Source organism: Pteropus medius, unplaced genomic scaffold, assembly GCF_902729225.1.
Source record: "Pteropus medius unplaced genomic scaffold, Ma_sr-lr_union100, whole genome shotgun sequence".
Lineage (NCBI taxonomy): Eukaryota > Metazoa > Chordata > Mammalia > Chiroptera > Pteropodidae > Pteropus > Pteropus medius.
The window spans coordinates 7141439-7142836 of record NW_024348304.1 but is presented as its reverse complement, the minus strand read 5'-3'; the positions used below and the strand labels follow the sequence as shown (position 1 = coordinate 7142836).

General features: G+C 33.0%; 1 pseudogene; it reads right to left on the bottom strand.

Moving 5' to 3' along the window:
• Positions 1–488: 488 nt before the first annotated feature.
• LOC120616290 (uncharacterized) lies at positions 489–607 on the bottom strand (annotated as a pseudogene).
• Between the last annotated feature and the right edge of the window lie 791 nt (positions 608–1398).

Genomic DNA, 1398 nt, shown 5'->3' with positions numbered 1-1398 from the left:
AAAATTGAGAGTGGTCTGTTTATTTCAGTTGAAAGTGTTATAAAAATGTTAATAAGGTGTTTTATGTCTATTATGCAGTAATGTTTGACTCCTTAATGTGCTTTTTGTTATATTTGACTGTTGTTTCTACAGGCTGCTATGTTGGCATTAAAAAACTGAAGAGTAAATAAAGAGAAAAACGATGTTCTCTTGTAACCAGAATACTGAACCAAAATGGACATATGTGGTATGGTTTTGCAGGTAACTTACAATGAAAGCCTTGAAACACTAATATTCTTACTGTGTTGAGAAATAGCCTCCTAGTAATTATTTTAGTAATTATCATTTCAACTAGAACGGTATTACATAACAGGTTGCTACTCTTAGACATCTGAAGGAGACCATGATTTTTCATACCTGAATTTATGACCCCTGTGTTGCCCACCTTTGTCAATTTTAACAGCTTTTAATCACCCACGTAATGTTTTATTTATTTATTTATTTTTTAATGCTCACAGCACCTGGTATTCCAAGGTGGTCTCCCATCCAAGTACTAACCAGGCCCGACCCTGCTTAGCTTCCGAGATCAGATGAGATCGGGCATGTTCAGGGTGATGTGCCCGTAGACACCCACGTAATGTTTAATGAGTAAATTCTTTTAACTACATAAGTAATATATTTCCTTATAGTAAATTAAAATATTTCAAAACCATTTGAATATTTCCCTAAGCCAATCTCTTCAGAGATAACCATTGTTTCCAGTTTGGTGTATATTTTCTCTAAATATATACAATGCTTTTATAAATGCATGTATGTATTAATTAATCATTAATATTGATTCTACAGTGAGATAGCTTAAATGACGTATTGAATGGAAATAAATTTATATAGTAAATAGTACATAGGGAAAACTCAATAAATCATGGCTATTATTATTATTATTATTATTTTGTAGATGTGAAGGCCACCTTCAGAAGGACATAGCTGGGAGAAGACACACCTTTGACAGTAAGTCAGCCACTTTGTGTGCTCATTTTCTAATACATAAAACAAAGAAAATTTCTTGGCGGATATTGTTGATAGTCTATGCAAGAGGCTATACAATAACTATTTATAAACTTTTGCTTATTTTTTCATCTAATAAGCTAAAATATCTGTGAATTGATTGTAATTCAGATGACATGTCAATGGGTACTATAAGGTGAGGTTTCCAGGAAAGCCTTTAAAAACAACAAACTTGTTTTTATGTCCTGGTCCTTTGACTTTGTGGCTTTACCCTTACTTCTTTTTCTTGATGTCAATATGGACGTCATGCCTCAGGTGCTATAGAAATCAAGCAACTAACCATATACGATATCTCACACTAAGGACAAGCTAACGATGTCATTGCATAGCTGTAACTCAAATCTTCAATGTCAC